Source organism: Parambassis ranga, unplaced genomic scaffold, assembly GCF_900634625.1.
Source record: "Parambassis ranga unplaced genomic scaffold, fParRan2.1 scaffold_22_arrow_ctg1, whole genome shotgun sequence".
NCBI classification, from domain to species: Eukaryota; Metazoa; Chordata; class Actinopteri; family Ambassidae; genus Parambassis; species Parambassis ranga.
In genome coordinates this window covers 260854-281224 of record NW_021144778.1, presented here as the reverse complement: position 1 = coordinate 281224, position 20371 = coordinate 260854, and the positions used below count along the sequence as shown (strand labels likewise).

General features: G+C 43.4%; 1 non-coding gene across 1 annotated transcript; it reads left to right on the top strand.

Moving 5' to 3' along the window:
* Positions 1-5007: 5007 nt before the first annotated feature.
* On the top strand, positions 5008-5079 carry trnap-agg (transfer RNA proline (anticodon AGG)). The gene has a single exon. It is a non-coding gene; the product is annotated as a tRNA-Pro (tRNA).
* The last annotated feature ends 15292 nt before the right edge of the window (positions 5080-20371 follow it).

Below are 20371 nucleotides of genomic sequence, written 5' to 3'. Positions count from 1 at the left end.
TCTGCAGTAAATGCTGTGTGTCTTTGATGTGTGGAATATAAGAGCTTTTGTAGAAGCTAGTTTGTGTATCTGCATCTCTCAGTCAATAGTGTACATTTACATTCTAGAAATGAAGGCTTGCTGGGTGACAATTGTTGTATTTATAATGAGTTCAGAATGTTTGAAGATGTGTGGCTCGTGACAGATACAGGAAGTGACTGTTCAGTGTGTTTTTCTTCTAACCCAAGTTTCAATACTTGTGTAATTGTACAAGTGTAAATGGTGTAAAGTGTAAAAACAGTCTACAGGCTCTTACGGGAAACAAGAACATCAGGGAAATTCTCTAGAAGTTTTATGCAACTATGCAGTGGTAACAGAAGTGTCAAAAACTGCAGTTTTTTTGCAGTTAATTTAATTTCCATAGATCTGAAAGAATAAGCCATTCAAATGGAGACATCATTATAACATATCCCTGGGATAGGTGTGTGCTTGCTGTTATGTATGTGTGTGATTGACAGCTGTGCTCAGCTCCACTGTTACTGTGCCTGCATATAACTGTCAGAGTTGAAAGTCAAACACTGATTTTGCTCATGCTTGTACTGCATGTGTTGATGTGAGAAATAGAGTGACATGGACAAGGGAGGTGTGCAGGTCAATACAGTCAGTCTGTAGATATTGTCCTCACCTCTTTGGCACACTTAGCATAGTCTAAGAGATGATGTAGTCTTACTACAGAAAACCTGGCTCAACAGTAAGAATAAAAACCGGCCTCTGTTTATATGAAGTTTGTATCGAGCACTCCTGTGTCTGCATGTGGCCCAAAGTTTTCCTGTAAAATGTTTGTCATCCAACAGAAACTGGCTGGTGCAGACAGCAACTCCACCAAGTGTCCCTGTTCAGTACCAGGTACCATTGCTCACTAATTCCTCTGTGCTGTGTTATGCTCATGAAAGTAGCCCCTTTGACCCCAGTATGAGGTCTGTAGTTAGCATACGAACGTGCGAGTACAGACTCAACTGATGGATGAATGCAGAGCTCAGGGAGCATGTCACATGAAGAGCTGAGTGCACTGAAGTGGAAGGCTCCTCATGTGCACACAGCTGTCAATAAAACACTTTCACTGGCACCAATGCAAGAATGACTGGATACATTTAAAGTTGTTTTCTTTTTAAAAATGACCACAAACACATTTTTACATTGGCTGCTATGATCTGTTGTTTTAGGTGGGCCTGGTTCTCTGTTTTATTTTCAAAGTTCTTGTCTTCTGATCTTTGGTTTCTCTCCTTTCTTGTGTCACACTCCAGGGTTTCTGGTGGCCCTGCATGATTCTATCTTTTGTGTGTTAACCATCCGAGTTATACTTCCTGTTTCATTTTGGTGGTGGTCTTTGCTGCCGTCTCAGGGGTTGTTTCCTGTCTTTTTCTTCTTCTTCTTGATTAGCTGCCCGCTCTCATTGGTTCCACCTGTGTCTTATTATCTTTAGCTGCTGTATTTAGTCTGGCTGCCCCCCCTCTGTGTCTTTGACATGTGGTCTGCTAACCTCTGGGTTCCCCGTCTGACCTGTCCATGTCTTGTTTGGTTTGTATAGGTTTAGTCTTTTGGTGTCTTTCGTTTGCAATGTGTTCATTCAGTTTACTCTGGTGGTTTCTTATGTTTTTGGATTTTGTAATTTTAGAAGCAGCTAGAAAAGGTTCTATTTTCCTAAGGAACCAATACCTTGTTGTATGTGTTAATACATAGTGATATAGACCAAGGAATAGGCTATTATTGGGTACACTGTGCAAAACAAATTATTTTTGCATTTTTAGTGTATAAATGTTACTCAAGATAACTAAAATGAAACTTCAAACCTGTTGGTCTATCTAACCAGTACATATTGAGATTTTTAACATCTCAACAACATGAGCCAGTAATGAGTTTCCATTGAGATGAGATAGTGACCAGTCGGCCCTTTTTTCCATGATCCTCTCCAGCCTGACCAACTTGCAATAATGCTGCTGCTGCTGCTGCTGCTGCTGGAGCTTTTTAGGACCACGATTGATGCAGTTATTTCTGCATCAAGCGTCAGTTTTAGGACAGTTGTAGCTTGAGGACAGTGACAGGAAATGGCTTGACAGGAAGTGTCTGTGAGGTAAAAGCAGTTAGAATCTGAAAAAGGTAAAGTTCATGTACAGATAAAAGGAAATAACTCAGAATCACATTTGTGTGTCAGTATTTGTGTGTGTGTGTAGGAAGGCTGTGTGTGAGAGTTGAGCAGCAACCTTGCCAAAAGCAGGTTAAAGATTTTTGATTTGATCTGACTCACCGACCTACACACACACACACACACACACAGCTTCTCCCTAGTCATTGTTGTGTGTGGGCACTTTACCCACACTGCCTCCAGTGGCGCTCCTTGCTGGTCATTGTATGACGCTGCTTGGCAGCAGCCTTAAGCAATTTACCTCTGGGATTATTAAAGTATCTAAAATAATTAAAAAAAAATGAACCTCCACCAGAAAACACCAAGTGTCACCTCAGCCTCATCAATAATGCAGCTCTCTGCTCTTTATGGAGGCATACGGCTCTTTGGGCCTGTTGAAAGCCACGGCTTGTCAGTCTGAGTTGTTTGAGTAAGTGCTTAAAGAGCTCTCACTAGTGTGACAGTGAACACAACTTGTCACACATTCAGGTGCTTCAGTGTGGAAATGATAAGAAAAGAGAAGCCTGTGACTAAACTGCTGATTTACTTTGCAGAGCTGTTCAGTTCATGCTGACAGCGATGAGAAAATCAGTCATATCAGCTCATCAAATGAGGACGTGTAGCAGCTCCTGCACTGCTTTCAGCACACAAAACTCACTGCAAAGTGATGGAAATGGCCCTTTAGACACAAATAACACAATAATATGTAAATAAATAGACAGGAAGCAAGAGACGGAAACACAACAAAGAATAGTAAATGACAAAGCAAATGGACTCCACAGCAGACTGACTCAGGACTAATGATAGTGATCTCAGCACATTTGATGTGTGTGTTTATCTGGTTTTAGGGGTCAGTGTGTGTTCATCCACACGCGGCCGCCTGTGTGTGTTGATGTAAATGTGTGTGTCCTGTCAGCCATGATCATGCTGAGACAGAATAATGCTGGAAAAAGCTCCCAGCTGTTAGACCTGAAGGTAAAGCTGCATGCTGTTGTGGTTTCTCTGAAGCTGGATCCATACTCCGCGAGACAAAGACATTTTCCCCCCCTGCAGACGTTACGCCCACAAAATGACGTCATTTTTTGTCTCTGACCGCCCGCTGATCCGCACTCTTGTGCACAGGGCCCGGGCCGAACTTTGTCTTTCAAGGCTGTGCGGCAACCATGCTGTGATTGGTCGGAATTTATTGTGGGCGTGATGAAAGTGGAGAAGCGCAAGAGCCTCTCCAGGTATATAGGTAGGTGTATAAACAGCACTGATTCAACAGATTTAGATAAGACCATACTGGTTTTGCATGATGAGCAATAAAAGAAAGAAAGAAAGGCAAGTCAGGGTGATTTGTCACCAATAACTCCAGACAGCCATTCACACATACCAGATGGTGACTGTTATTACCATTCTATATACTCCTACATACCCGGGCATAACAGGCTCGTTAACAATGTCTGTATATCTTTGCTATTGTTACTTTTTTTTGTTACTCATCGCCGGACATCTCACGCTGTTGCAGGCCCCCTCTCTGTGTAATGCCCTCTTGCCATGGCACAAGTCCTTGTGGTGTGTTAAAAAACTCAGTAAAGTCTTTCCTTATAGTTTAGTGGGCGGGCCGTATGAGGAGTTCTGCACACACGCGTCTCGCGGAGTATGGTACCTCAGTGCGGAAAAGACCTTTTTTTTGTATCTCTTACCACCCGTGGAGCGCGTTCTCCGCTCTTTGTCTCGCGGAGTATGGATCCAGCTTGAGTGTAGGATCACCACAAGATAGGCGTTGGGCTCGTAAACCAAAGATCATGGGTTCAATTCCCATTCATCCCTTCAAAGACACTAGAAGAGAACCTATCATCTGAGACCAGAATGTTTTTTTGTACCAGGCTGTAAACATGTTCATTCCTGCTGTGAAGTCGGACATTTTAACATGGGGGTCTATGGGAAATGACTCGCTTTTGGAGCCAGCCCCCAGTGGTTGCGGCATGAATTACAAGTTTTGACACTTCCGCATGGGCTTCAAGTTTGAACCCCGAAGGTTGCCGTCTGACAACACCACACAAAACAAAGACGTGTTAAACTGTGTGATCGTTGGCTGGAAGCACTGCTTCATGAACCTGTGTTTACTGTTCATTAAGCTTAGAGAAGTTTCAGGAGTATGTTTGAGGAGTAAACTGATTCAAGTCCTCACAACAAGTGCATTTCACTGCACAAACACACAGCTGATGTGTCCCAGGAAATGTCTTTTTGTCTGACGTATTAGAAGATTCTAGATTCTAGATTCAACAACTAGACAATTAACCCCTGCTGAGACCCCCACAGGGTTTCTGTGGCTGTATCTCCCTCATTCTTCATCCTATGTGGATGAAACCTTACAGTCATGCTGAACATTTGACTCTGCACAGATTGATATGCTGAAATGCTACAGACACTGCGCCACCTACTGGCCAAAGGACCTGTCTTTTGTTTAGGGGCCTTAAACAATTTCCCTCTGGGATTACCAAAGTACCTAAAATAAAAAAAAAATGTAAAAAAAATTCCCAGAATGCGTAATTTAATCCAAGTCTTCAAAATGGTGGAACAAACATTTCACACATTTCATTTCAGATCCTTTATTGTTCTGGAAAGAAAACCAAAACAAAGTCCTGACGTCCCATTACAAATATCATGGCAGCTGTTCATCCCTCTCCTGACGGTTCTCTTCCACCTCCAGCTTGTCCACACTTTCCGAGCTTTCCGAGCACATGTGACACGCGTGGTAGATAGGTCGCTAATTCCAGACAGCTATAGCGCACAGTAGTCTTTTATTCATTTACATTTCAGTTTCAGCTGCTGACACATGAAGATCAGAGGGCACACATGGCTCGTTGGTCTAGGGGTATGATTCTCGCTTAGGGTGCGAGAGGTCCCGGGTTCAAATCCCGGACGAGCCCTGATGTGTAATTTTATTTCATTGGAGACCAACTCCTTGTTGTTGACTCTTTCCAGTTCCTCTCTAACTACCACACAGCTTTACAAAGCTAACAAAGTTCTATTCAGACTCATCCCAATCCAGAGCAGTTGTTCCACAGTAACACCTGCAGGAGGACGTCATCACCCAGTATGTGACCTGCACTGTGAGCTGTAAGGTCTTATACAGACAGGTGTGTGTCTGTCCTCATCAAGTCCAATCAGTATCATCAAAGACAGCTGGACTCAGATGAAGGTGTAGAACCATCTGAAGGACGATCAGAAGAAATGGACGCACCTGAGTTCAATATATGAGAGTCACAGCAAAGGCTCTGATGCTTAGGACCATGTCATATTTCACTTTGTCTTTTTAATACATCTGCAAACATGTCAACAACTCTGTGTGTTTCTGTCAGTATGGGGAGCTGTGTGGACATTAATGATGAAAAATGAACTTCAATGATTTTAGCAAATGGCTGCAATATAACAAAGTGAAACATTTAAGGGGGTCTGAATACTTCCTGCACCCACTGTACACATAACAAATGAATGTGACTGAAACAACAGCTCTGTGTGTAATATAAATATACAAACTAATGTGATTTGATCAGAACATTTTAAAAGACAGTGATGATCTGTTCTTATTGTCTAAACAGGAACAGTTGAAGCACAGCTTGCAGCCCCTGTATCTCAGGCTTCTCAGCTTCTCTTCAGATGTTTGGACGTTTCTGCTGGAACCTCTCATTTAATGACTCACATTTAGAACTTTTGACTTTATGTGGAGGAGGGATTGATTTTGGAATGAGGAGGCTGCAGCCTGCGATTCCACCACTAGATGTCAGCATTGCACAGCATTGGTGGTTCAGTTCAGATTGAGAGAATGCAAAGAGTGTGCAAAGCTGTCATCAAAGCAAAAGCTGGCTGCTTGGAAGAATGTCAAACATCAAACATATTCTGCTTGGTTTAACACTGTTTGTTCACTACATCATTCCACATGTGTTCCTTCATAGCTCTGATGTCTTCAGGATGAACCTACAATGTAGAAAGTCATAAAAACAAAGACAAACCACTGAGTGACTTTTGACTGGTACATTTAAAATGTCATCATATGTCCTAACCAGCAGGGGGAGCACTAATCATAAACTCTGTGTCTCACATGTTATTGTCATGTGTTTTTATGGATGATGATGCTGACTGTTGTTTTCTTGCTTCTCTCTGTAAACAGCTTGTAAACAGCAGCTTCCCTGAGGGGAAACTCAGCTAATAAATGATGCTGTAACCTCTGGGACTTGATCTGCTGGGTGGGAGTCCACTACATTATCCATCCATCCTCATCCATCCAGCTACACTCTCCCTCCTAAAATGCAGGCTGGAGGATGCGGGCATCGATCCAGCTACCTCTCGCATGCTAAGTGAGCGCTCTACCATTTGAGCTAATCCCCCTTGTACAAAGGGTCAATCGCAAGCCAATCAGGACTCACTGCACTACATGAAGTGTACTAGTGACGAATTGGAAGCATCAGACTTTTAATCTGAGGGTCCAGGGTTCGAGTCCCTGTTCAACACTCCCTCTTGCTTGTACTCCCCTTCCCTCTCTGTTAATGTGCTTGGACAGAGCTCTGTGAACAGCCAGCCTCAACCTCTCTGATAATCATCAGAATTAAAAGAAATACATCAGTCTGTGTGGAATGAATGTTTGCATTCCGCACAGACTGATGTATTTCTTTTAATAAAAGAAAAGAAATACATCAGCACCTAAGAAATTAAAAGAATTTCTTAGGTGCTGGTGCACCTAAGAAAAAAAGTTAGGCGCACCAGTGCAACAAGTTAGTCTAGAGCCCTGTGTGTGTTAACATGTTAGCACAGTGGGAGCTGTACTTGTTGGTCTGTTTGGCTGCACTGTGTGAAAGATGTGATTATGGTGCGATTGTCTTTGCAGTGTGATAGAAGCATCTGTTGGAGCCTGGTGCTGCTGTGTTTTATCATCATGACAACAGTGGCAGTTCATTGAAGTATTTTACTGTAGAGTTCCTATGATCCTGGACTTCTGTCAATCACACTGTGGTGCCCTCCATTTTCTCTTGTCGTTCCATGTCAGCCATTTTCAACACAGTTGCAGAGAATGAATGCTGCACCCTCCTGCTCCCATTCTCCAACTGCAGGTGTATGTATTTTGCATCTTCCACTCAATTACAGTCATGAAATTCTCCTCAGTTTAATACATCTTTTAAATTTCCTTTATATTGAGTCATAATACAGTATTGAGTTACATGTATCACAAAGAATAAGTGCACTGGAAAACAGACCTAAAACAACGAGAAAGATGTGAACTTTTTTTCATACATATTATTCATTCATTTATACATTGTTCTGTTAGTGGTCCTCTCAACTTAGGTTTAATGTTGTGTTTTGAATCAAGCTGTTAACTTGCCTACAGTAGTAGCAATGAGAGTTCCTCCTCACATTTTTTCCAAAAGCTGCATGAGGAATTACACACACCACCACAGACTGTGACAGGTCCTGGTAAACAGATTTGTTCTGTGAGAGCGACTCACAGCCAGGGCGATTACAGGTACAGTCCGTTTTCCCGAAATCATCATTGTGCCTGTAATGCTCTGTTGTTCCTGGCCTACCACAGTGAAGGTTTGTGCTTCAACAGCGCGGTGACTCTGTCTATGTTGAAGTCAAAACAAACCTTCTGACATAAGGTAAGTTTCGGAGCGATCACCTCACCGTAGAGGAGTTGCCCCAGCAGGTTCAGACGGACACAAATCAGTACAACGTCCACATGGCTGAGATCAGTGTAGGAAACCTGGAGGGAGACCCCCACAGCACTCGAAGGGAAGCTTGGTATTTGCCTCTTGCCTCGGGTCTTCAGTGTCTGTCGGTAGATGTCAGCCATGCTTTGCTCGTCGTGTCCCCCCAGTTCGTCGCGGTATTTCGAGACAGATCGGGACGTTATGGAGTGTTCGATCCACACTCCAGAAGTGCAGCAGGCTTGCCCCAACCAGGAGGAATGGCGGTAATGCTTACTTTCGCTCACTTAACTGACTTGATCAAACACTTGGACAAGCTGTTTGAAGGCCGTGGTCCTCATGCTGGGAGTTTGTGCCTGTTTCTTTTGAAAGCGTCGACTCTACCCAAAAAAGCTTCAAGTACAGCATCACCGGAACAAACTCCTGAACGACCACACTGACATCTGTGAGCAGACATCACAAATGACTATACATGTCAAAAAACCACAGAGCAGCACTCATGAAGGACTACAAAAAATGTAACTAATAAAAAGACAGAGCAGAAAAGCAATATAAGACCAATGCATTATTATTATTCATTTACACATAGCTTTTTGGCACCACTGCGCACTTTGTGCGTTTTCTGCTGTTGGGCACTCAAAGCCCTTACATTGAGATGCATTATTCATTCACACCACATTCATACAGTGGCAGTGGTGAGCTACCAGTGGTCTCCCCTGGGGGAGACTGACAGAGATGTGGCTGGCAAGGTGCGCCTATGGCCTCTCCGACCACTGCCGATTCATACGCATCCATATACCAGTGAGTGCACTGGAGGCAATGCGGGTAAGGACACACAGGTAGAAGCTGGGGTCAAACCACCGACCTTCAGGTTATTGGACAACCCTGCTCTACCACTGAGCCACTGCTGCCCCCAAATTGTGTGGTAGAGGCTTGCTTGACTGGAACATATGTTCATGTATGTGGCGGTGAGTGTTTGGCCCCTTGTGGCACTCCACAACATAGAATGTTGGAGTGGATCTGCCACACTTGTGACCGGCACCTCTACCGAGGAAATATGCCGTCTGTCACAGTGGCAAATCATTTAGACGTAGCCCCCCGAACTGTGCGATTTAAATGTACTTGAAAGGCAATTGATTGCAAAAGTCTTGCCTTTCGCAAAAATAGTCAGATTTCTGATCCAGTACCGGCTCAGTCTCTCAGTCTACCACCTCTCCTGTAAGACTCAGCTCTAAGCCCTGTTCAGAATCCCCAGCTCAGTATGGAAATACGACAGTGGAACCAGCAGAGCCAGTGGCTGGCCCAGCCACCACACAAACACCTGGCCGCCGATATCCTGAGCAGTTGCGGGTTGCACCTAAAAGCCTGAACCTTTAAGGAACAAGAAACTGTATTATTGGTGTTTGTGGTTGGACATTGTGGTTGTGAGCAGCTAAAAACAATTATTTTCAGAGAGGATTTTCTTTTAAATTAATACAAGGTAAACTTTGTTTATAGTAGGTAATAGTAGTAGTAGTTTAATAGTAGGTATGGACATTTCAGTATTTTGAGTCTTTCTGGTTTTATGGTTACTAGGGGTTAAAGTTTTAAGGGAAGGAGTGTAGTGTATTGAGAATAGGTTAGAAGAGCATACTCCCCCTTGTGGTCATTAAAAGGAAATGTTGGTCTGTTCCTGTGGGTTTTGTTTTGCTCTCGTCTCTAAGTAAAGTACCCAGTCAGCTGCAGTCTGGTCTCCGTCTTTATTTATTGAACCCACCTCAATGTATTACTATACTGTATACTCATAAGAAACTTAATAGCTTTGTCTTAGACATTCTTTCATTTTAATAAAGCAAGTTCACATTCAAAATACTTAGAATTAAAGAAATACATACTGAACATATGCAATATAGGCCTAGAGATGACAAGTGTTCTCCTGTTGACTGCTCTGCCACAAGAAAGAACAAGAAATGCTCCTTTACCTGAGGAACGTCTTCTTGTGACACTGTCCGGACCGAGAGCTGCTCCTTATGACTCAGATCTGTTATGTGAGGTGTAGGTTTTCAACAGGACCCAGGCGCAGACAAAAAATAAAGTTCAACAAAAGGGAGCTTTATTTAAAGCTAAACTACAACAATGACCAGAGGAGCGGGAGAACAAAAGGAGGGCTACTGAAAAACAGTGCCAGTCAAAAATGCAAAAGACAAATGTACCAATAAACATGATGATGAAGAAAGGATGAAGAAACATGGAGGAAAAAGGAGGACGACGAGACGGTGGAAGGCAGGTAACCACAAGGGGAGATGAGCAGGGATTCACATGGGAAGAACTGACAAAGACAAAGGGGAAGCACAGGGCTTAAATAGAGGAGAGACAACACAGATGAACACAATTAGGGAGGAGCTGGTAGTCAGGAGGAGGTAAAAACAGGGAGACATACAGGGAAGACAGGACTACAGAATAAGACAAGGGGGACACAGCAACACTGAGGACAACAGGGAGGAAAGAGGGATCAGAGGAGGAGGAAGACTAATAACAGAAAAATCATAACAAATGATGAGGGAACAGAATAAACATGACGATCCACAACAAGATCAGGGGTGCAGTCTAAAATGATGGAGACATATTTGCATATTTTGATCTCTGTCATCATGTGTTCTATTATTTTAGAACTGATGGACTCTATCAGTTCATTCTGGATTGTTTTGCCAGGATCATGTACATGGCTGCCAGCTCCATCTTCCACTACTGGAGCAACAGAAGGTCCGCTTGATGCATTCATCAGTGCTGGGTGGTGCTGCTGAGGTGGAGCAGATCAGAAAATGTTATCTGAATTTACAGCATAAATTTAAAACTTTCAGAAACTGTGTGGTTGTGATAACAGAGCAACAGGCAAGTTATTGACTCTGCTGTGCAGGTGAGATCTGATCATATGTGGCAGGTCTGGTTTAGGAGCAGCAGACATCAGTAAAATGTCAGGTAGACCAGGTGGGAGTCATTTAGTGCCGATCTCAAAGGGTCTGTAATTTAATGTTTACACAGGTTTGCAGTGCATGGCAACGAGACGTAAAAACGTAATGACTGCTCTGCTGCTCCAATAAAACATCACAGTTTATAACAGACAGTCTGCTCACACGGCACAAACTAATTCATGGTTTACAAATGTTCGCATTTCTGGAGAGTTGCTTTTATCCAGCTGCCGGTAAAAAGGGCCAGGACGCAGCCTCCCCGTGCAGCAGGGAGCAACGAGCATCCCTCTTCCTCTCCATCATGTCGCTTTAACTTCTCTAATGGCTCCAGCATCGCTCCCTGCTGCCCGCTCCTGCCCGCACCGGGCAGCAGGGAGCGATGCTAGAGCCATTAGAGAAGTTTGATGGCTTTGCGAGGGATGCTCCGCTCCTCTCCCCTGTGCTCCTGAAGCCCCCCAGTACTCCGGCACATTCCCCAGAGAGGGACGCTCATTGCTACATGGGGAGGCTGTTCTCTGGCCGGGCAGCACGCTCCCATGCAGCCCGTCCATGAATTCTAATAGGGCTACTATACTACAACTGTGAAGTATACAAGGTTATTTACGCAATGACATGATACAGACCACATATGTATTTGATTATATACGCTTACACTTAGAGAAAAACACATCTATAACTCTTACAAAGAGTTAGGGAGGAACCCTTTGATGAGGTGAAGGCCGAAGCACTAGGAGCCACGGACATAAGCTAAATCATCCAACATAGGAGTGACACAGAGTGTTTCACAGAAATATGTTAGACCAATTATTATAATTAGTAGGTGGAGATAAAAGGGCAACATATCCCAATATGGGAATACCAACGAGGGTCTTGACAAACTGTTTATCTGTTATGCAAATGTACCTCAACTTTCAATAAAACAAGCCTGTGTCCAGGGAAGGGCAGAACACTTATGGACGGGAGTGAAGCAGACTGAAAGGCCTGTGTTCACTGTGTTCTCCCTTTTGCAAAAGGTGAAACTACAAAACCCAGGGTATTGTCTTTCACTCAATGTTCTGATCACAGAAGACGGACTGTGACAATCCGGGGTGACCAGGGAAGGTCACGACACAACCAATAATAACAATATTTGGTGCGCACGTTATACATAATTCGTGGCCACAATTTATTTCTTTTTTACCATGTCACAGAGGGGCTCCGTAGTTTTGGAGAACTTGTACAGACACTCTCTGATAGCAGTCTGTATGCAGAAGCATGTTTAATCTTGTGGTGAATTGTGTCGAAGTGCTGAACCGGTGTTGTGCACCTTCCGAGGCCCTCTGCGTAGCTGTGACCAACAACCAAGCCCTGCAGCACCGCGTGACGCACCACGATGCAGACAGAGAGGGAGTGATCATGTTCTGCTCAGAGAATCATGATGCAAACATTACACAATGAGTTAAAAACAAAAACAAGAATTGCCTGTTGATTTTGTGTGATTTACTCTGTTTGGCTGGCGGGCCAAAAATAACACATTTTAAGACAGAAGCCGCAGGCCATAGAAAATCCGACCGCGGGCCGTAGTTTGGACACCCCTGCTATACTGTATAATACACAGTGTACTTTATCTGATATACAAATTATATTAGTGACAATGTCAATTTCGACAGTGAAATGCTAATTAGCAGAACGCAAAGACTCAGTAAGCTGCAGTATAATACAGCATGTGGGAATGTTATGCTCTGACGTTAATGATGTGCACTTTAACACTGATGTGCACACTTTAGACAATATGAACTGTAACAAAACAAACAGCTACAGGCTCACAGCTAAGTAGAGCATTCTGATGGACTGGGAAAAGCTGAAGCTGAAAATGAAGCTGGGAAAACAATCATGTAAATTAACTTTATAAGACCCGCTGAATACGTTTACACGTTTGCCTGAGGAAGGAGTGATGGGGAGTGTCATGACTATTTCCATAACAACTAGACCCCTCCATAACATTAGCTGGCGTTAAAACTAGCAGATAGCGCTGGCTATTTATTGATTAGCAAACCATGATATGCTAATTGTTCATAACGTTATCAATCATCGTTCTGCAACAGCAAAATAATATAATTTTTATAATCTTTACTGCAACGTTACCTCTGTCTTCTCTGCTATTTTCCTCCTCTGCACCAGACAGCTCGGGACGTTTTGACATGTTGTGGCTTGTTGACCAATCAAAACACCGTGTAGCAGGTAAAGTCCATTATTCAGAGGAGGAGGGGGGTCTTCAGAAAGTAGGCTGTTATTATTATTGTTGTTATTACTACTACTTAGTAGGCTTTGCTATGCAGTTAAATTAATGTGGCCTTGTTCTTTTCTGAAGACATGATACCAACTAGTTTTAAGATTAGTGGAAGTTGCACTTTTTGTCTTGCTCCATTTCTGGCGCCCCCTGGATGTACGGCGCCCTTAGCATTGTCCTATACTGCCTACGCCACGAGCGGCCCTGCCTGTCGGGAAGCTCGCCAGTGCTGCGTTCAAGGCACACTCGGAAAATGTACGTAATGAAGAAAATAAAGAAAAACAGAAATACATCATAAGTACAAATAACCTGGGTTACAGTGGCAAGACAAAAAAATCCCTTTTAACAAGAAGAAACTTTGAGCAGGACCCGGCTCATAAGGGAGAACCTTCCTGCTGATAGCGGGTGAAGGAGGAAAAGAGGGGATTGTTATAATACATGCTGACAAACTATGTAGTGTTTCTATGTGTGTAGCTGACATGTTGCTCAGCTTCCATTGGACACATATACTAGATGGAAGCTGCAGCAGGATTGGCTGATGACTGATCACAGGTGTGAACAATCAGCCGGTGACGAGTGGAGCAGGAGCAGCTGCCCATGCTGCAGAGACACAAACAGCAGCAGCACTCTGTGACCCATGTCCACTCTGTGTGTCCTCCAGACAGTCCTCCTCATGTCTCTGCTCATGTCTTTATCAGGACAGCAGTCAGGTCCAGCCCTCTGGGGGATTTCTGCTCTCACTGTTTAACTCTGATTTCCTGATAGCAGCACTCACACAGCTCAATGCTGAAGAATCAGATCCTTTCATGAATATGTACTGCAGCTAATACAGCAGTAAACATTCACCCCTTCACTCACACACAAAGAAGGAGAAAAAGACCAACAACAACAACCAGGAAGTACCCAGACCATGACCCTCAGTCCATGTTAGACACACAAATGTTCTCTTGCTGCCTCATATATCCATCCACTGACAGTTACCATGGTAACCAGGTCATCAGTGTTATTCAGCTCACCTGTCAGTGATCAAAAGGTTATGATGAGCCACTGGCGGCTTGAACAGTGTAGTTATATTGGTTTAAATTAGCCCAATTCATTGTTAATGGGAGCAGCCATCTTAGATGATGTAATCAGAGAAGCCAGTTCACATGCCGGTTCAAACTTGGCTGTTTTCCCTGTATTTCCTATGGGAAGAATTCAGTTTAGTTTTGGGGCGGTTCTCACACACCGTCTGTCCAATCACTACCAAAACAAAGCCTAGTCATAGCACGCTATTCCAGACCGAGCGGGTCGATTTGATGTACATGTGTGGATTGACTCAAAACTGCGAGACGAGTCACGCATCAAAGGGTATATTAGGGTTAGGGTATAAGTAAATACCCTATTGTGCAGGTTGTGTAGTGTTGACATACTTACAGTTTAAAATGGCCAACTGTGCCGGGTCTGAGAGAATACGTCAACTTCTCCGCCGAATGAATAACTTTTTTTACCAGGTATATATAGGTATATACTTGTGAATGAACTTATAACTTTTAGCGCCTGTTTATAAATAAATTATTTGTTCCCACAGGCTATAACCCTATACCTATGTGCTCAGCAGGGCGGAGCTAGACGGCATCACATTTAGTACAAAAGACCCAAATAGCAGTGATCATTATCCAATATAAATACATAGATGAACATTACATCAAGTAATTATTCTTTTACCATTTATATATATGATAAATTGTTGACAATCCCAGTGTCACAAGACCATCTAGGACCAAAGCCTGAGGCTGACGGAGCGGGTCTCCGGTTTGAGGAGGAGCTGAGGCCTGAAGTGGAGGGCATGGAGTCCTGGGGCAGGTCCAACTTTGGTCGTTTGGTAGCAGGCTCCTCAGGGGAGATGCTTCCAAAGCTTCCAAAGTCAAAGTGGACCAGAGGAGTGGCAGGAGCGACCTCATGAACACCAGAGACCGAAATGATGGAGACATCATCGTCAATCTCACGTCTCCCAGACGTCCTCCAAGAGGACCTGCTGGAAGGGAGACAGAGGTTGCATGTCATCCCCATCATCTTCATCCTCTGAGAGTTCAGAGTCATCGGTCATGCTACCATAGGCAGAATCCTCACTGTCCCAGTCCTCCACGTCGACCTCCTCCCCCTGCTCACCAAACTCCCTGTGACCAAAGAGTGGAGGAAAGTCTTCATCATCCCACCAGGCCACCAAGAATTCCTGCAAGCCGAACGGCTCCCCCTCATCCTCGTCTTCTTCATCAGAATAGTCGTCCTCAAGAGGCGGGATGAGCTCAGGGAGGGCTCCTGAGGGACGCTGGCAGATTCAAATGCAGAATCATCATTTCAGTGTAATTGTCTACAATGAGTAATGTTACTTCAGACAGAAAGTGTTTGAAGCCTTTGACTTTGTCCATAAACAAATAAAAACCATCTGCAGCCACACAGTCCACAACCAATAGAAGACAGAGGAGATGGGGCTGTTTACACTCCTAGCTGCTAAAGTACATGCATGGATCCATCTGATGACTGACTGCAGGTGAACAGGCAGTAAACAGCTGTTTCATGAGTCTCCATCAGAGGGTGAATGAGGCTGGGGCCACACTAACAGGACAGTCACAGTCTTTGATTGGAATCATGGCAGAAGAGCATTTACACAGCCTTCTGTTAAACTACATTTAAGACACAAGGTCAGCTACACAACACATTGCTGCAGCTGCAGTCTGACCTCTGTGTGGTACTGTTGTGTTATGTACTGCACTTTGACCGACTGTCCTGAAGAAACATTTCCATCAGAAACTATTGTGTCCTTCTGTCCTCAGTCCTACAGACAAAGACATCTTTGACATGATGAGCAGCATTGTGTCCATGTAGAGTGTGTCTGTGCAGACACCATTCAAATGCACATCAGCTGCTGCTGCTAACGTTCCAGTGTGAACGGCTAATCAGCTGGACAAAGGAGACAAATGTGAAACAGCTGCAGCTTCTTATCATGTCCATCTGTGTCAAATGTCTCATTGGATACTGACCAGGCTCGAGGCAGGTCCTGCATCTGAAGTGAAGGCTGACCATGTCAACAATAACATGTATCATGTATATATCATGTCTGCTCTACTAACACAAGCACACAACAACTGTTTTCAGTAGAAACATGTTGTATGTTACACATTTGTTCAACAAGCATCAAAAACACACAACTGTTAACAACAGTGTGTACAAGACAAATGATGCTGTCACTATGATGAACACAACAACCCAACACATGTATCACACACAGTTACCACTTCTGTAGCATTTAGCCTGCTTAGTGCATCAAGCAGGAACACACAATCACTTCTTTACTCACAAAGCTGACTTTCCTCCTGGATCCTGCCTGTTAGACTCAAACCACGTTCACACAAAGACGGCGATAAACAGACAAACTGAGGAACTCTCTGAACGTCTGTGTTTTTCTGTTTTAGATAACACACTCATTTTTCTTTGTGTTCATAATTTATGTTGTCAGTTGTTGAACAAAATCCAACATGTCTGCCCAGCCTGGGTAAGCACTCATCTGACTTTATTTTTTTTATTTTATTTTACACAACACAACAGCAGCACAACAAACCAGCTGACTGTGTGACTTCAGACAGTTCATGTCATCTTCAGCAGTGACCAATGACGCGACTGAGCTGCTTCAGGTCCACCCTGTGACTCAGCTGCAGCTAAATCCTCACACTTACACTGATTGTTTCACTTCTGGTTGGTGATTCTCACAAAATGCCCACAAATCAGTTTGAACTCAACATCAGTGCAGTTACACAGGACAAAGTCCTGACATGACCTGACTAAATATACAACGATACACAACTATTATTCATGTAAACAATGTGACATTTTCTGTGCCAACATGGTGCCAGCATGGCCTCCATGTTGGTGGGAGGGGGTTGATACAAACAGAGGGCGGAGCTTCAAAGTGAAATATAAACTTCCTCTCAGTGAATCTAACAGTACGAGTCAGTGTGTCTGACTGCTACAGACAACTCTCCAGCAGGACGTGTGGATCCACTGCAGCAGGACTACAGTAAGTTTCAGCAGCTCTGCATTCTTCTGGTCTTTTCCTCTAGAACTGCATGTAAAGTTAGAAATGTGAGTCCCTGGTTAGTGTAACTAGTTTATTCCTTTCTAGTGTTTTTGTACGCGGCCTGGATACCCTCCCCATGAACCTGGAAGTTTGACGGTGCTAGCGGGAGTCGCTAGCTGCATTTGCGTTCAGAGCTTAGCCAGATTCCAGCGATTCTGTGTGAACAGGGTCTAAAATAACATGACACAGCTACCAGAGGTTTGCTAGTGTTTCCATGCAATGTTGGTTAGATTATAGAGGCAGTAGAAAGTTTGTCTGAAAGGTGAAGCAGTGCTGAGAGCTACAGAGTTCACCTGCAGTAAGGACACAGAGGACAGCTCCATCATCAGACAGTGTACTTTATTCAGAAAGCTGCACTGTTCACTGTTTAATGTCCAAAAGTGCAGGAAGTGTCCCTCACTGTTTTGTGTTATTATTTCAAGTTTCAATGTGTAACTGGGCACAGTGTTATCATGTGAAATCCAAACCCAGATGTAGACCTCATCCTGACCCTGGTCCCTGTGGACCTGTGACTGTTGCCTCTGTGCTTTCTAATTTACTGAACACTGAGTTTTATTCCACTGTTCACAATCATGTGCACTTCAGTTTCATGTTGTTTTCACTCTGAGCTGTTACGATGTAAATTGTTACACACTCAGCTTCAGGATCTTCCTGGTGTGTCCTCATAGATAATGGACTTCTCACTAGAAGAATTAGAGTCTCCTGAGAGCCTGGAGGTTATGCAGCTCATCCAACGTCTCATGGTGAGTTATTTCAACCTCACACTTCAGTAAAATGATTGTTTTTGTCATCACACTAACGTGCATGTGTGTGTTATAGGACAGCTGTTGTGACCCTGCTGTATCCAGGGAGGACCTCCGCAGGCGACTTGTAGAGATTGAATGTAAAGTTGTGGACATATTAACACGACGTGCTCTTAAACGCGAGGCCATGGAAAAGGAAATGGCTCTTTTTACACAGCAGTTACACGAGAACGAAGAATAACTGAGAGAACTGAACGAGGTCCTCCAACGACGGCTGTCAGAGAAGAAGATAACTATTGACAGGACAAATCATTTCACACGTGATGTGTCACACATACAACTAAACACTGTTTTTTCTTACTCGGATTGATGCTGAGCAGCTGTTAGTGGAGGATCCTGGGGAAGAAATCAAACGTCCCTGTAATGGCTGACGACCAACACAGAAGCACAGGGTGGCTGTGTGAGAGGAAGCAGCCATTGTTACAGCAGTGTGTCATTTCTTTCATGTCTGCATGCTATTTGTTTATTTTTGCTGTGTATTTAAAGAAAATACTGTTTTCCAAAATTCATTCTTATTTGATTCACATTCTTAGCAATTCATTGATTCGAATGAACAAGCTCTCAGTCAAACCTCAATCACATGACAACCGTTCTGCTAAGCTGTTCTTTTGTGTTACTGACATGCAAACACATGAGTCTCTTCTCATTCCACACTTTAGTATTTAATACCATTTAGTACTTACATTAAATATAACAAGTCACTACATCACAGTGTTCTTTAATCGTGGTAAAACATCATAAAAACATCTGAGCAGCAGCATCATAAATCACACATTCTACATGTAAACATCAACAAATGAAAACAGTCCCTTTGAATTAGGACTCCTGGAGACAAAGAAGCTGAGCATCAGGTTTGCAGTCATTTCAGGAGGAGGAGGAAGATTTGTTGATACCATTCATGATTCCATGGTTTTGCTTTTTTGCCCAAACACCAGTTTCCTTAATGTGTAACGAGCTGATAATGTTCAGAGGTGGGCGTGTACGTGCGCCTAGCATGATAATAGACTGAACCACAGGTCTGGCAGACAGTATTGTTTGACCTGTGTGGATTCTCAGTTAGTGGAGAGGCTTTTCCACTTTTCTCCAATCACTACACCCACTCCAAAATTCTGACCAATCACACAACAGTATTTAAATATGACCCCAGAAAAAAAGTTGTGCTCAGAGGAGGAGAACAAGCCGTGAGACCTCCCAAACACACTGTTGTTTTGTTTGGACTTTTTTGGTAACAGAAATAAACAGGACATATGAGAAGAGTTTGTAAAACACTGATGGGAGTAATAACAACATTACACCCAGCAGACACTTTATTATGTACACCTGTTCAACACAATGTATTAATAACGGGTGGTCCAAGAAGTAAGCAGCAGCAGCAGTGTCTCCAGTGGAGCTCACAGCAGGATCCTCCTCCTATTATTCAGAGACCTGTTTGAAAATCTCAGCAGTCAAAGACACAAGTGGCAGCTGTCCATGGTGCTGATCAGGACCCTCACAGTGATGCAGTCAGGCTCTCTGTCTGATGTGTGTTGCTGCACACAGGAAAATTCTATTCTTCCTCATCTAGTTGCTGCAGAATAAGAAGCAGGAGCTCATCACACTGTGAGCTGATGTTAGTGACTCTATGCTCAATAAGAGGAGACTTATTGAACAAAAGTCCACATCTGCCTCCTACATGGGTCCAGCTGATGTTACAAGTACACACTAAACACACGGTGCTGACATCATTTCATCACAAAGTGTCTGTGAAATGATGATGTCAGATGTGAAAAGAGGTAAGGAAATGCTCAATATCATCTTCATCAGTCCATTTTTGCAATTCTGGTTCTGTTTAGCTTGTGGGCCAAAAATAACACATTTTAAAACAGAAGCTGTGGACCATATAAAATCCGACATCCAAACAGGACTACACAGTCCATCAAATGATACCATCATATGTAGCACTGAGGTCTGAATGATTTCAGCTGAGCTGTGCAGGTCCTCTAAAGCCATCATTTACCGGTAGTCCAAATTGTTATGTATTTTGGTCCCTACGGGTAACCGTAGTTACGTTGTACGTAGGCATATAATGTTTTGAGTATGCCCCTGTTTGAGGATGAGTTGAGCTCTGCCAAGTTGCTACACAGAGGCTAATAAATTGTGTCGTTTCTAACAACTATTTCCTCATTTCCCTGAAATAACGATGGAAGTTATAACACAAATTGTTGTTGTTCTGTACATTCTTTTGAAATATGAGAACTGAGGTCACTAAAGCTCACATCTTCAAAAAGTCAAAAAGACAAGTGTAGACAGGCAAACTCTGAAGCAGAGTCTTTATTGCAGATCAAACATGATACAACAAGAAGACCTGAGTCAGCAACCGGTTGCAAAAACAAGGCATAATCCC